Consider the following 236-nt stretch of genomic DNA (forward strand, 5'->3'; position numbering starts at 1 on the left):
GGTAGCTTTTGAAAACAGTTGATTTTTTTTAAAAATAAATGTTGGTGGATTTTTTTTATTTTTTATTTGTTTAAATCTGGGTCTCAAATGTGGAACGGCACTGCCTTCTCTTGTCTTTGCCCCAAAACATTGGAGAGTTAACTCTTTCGTCTTTAAAATGAGCTGAAGGAACAAAGAGCATCTCCATTTGCAATGTTGAAATATATCTCCCCCCCCAATAAAGCATTACAACAAAG

Source organism: Erythrolamprus reginae, chromosome 3, assembly GCF_031021105.1.
Source record: "Erythrolamprus reginae isolate rEryReg1 chromosome 3, rEryReg1.hap1, whole genome shotgun sequence".
NCBI classification, from domain to species: Eukaryota; Metazoa; Chordata; class Lepidosauria; order Squamata; family Dipsadidae; genus Erythrolamprus; species Erythrolamprus reginae.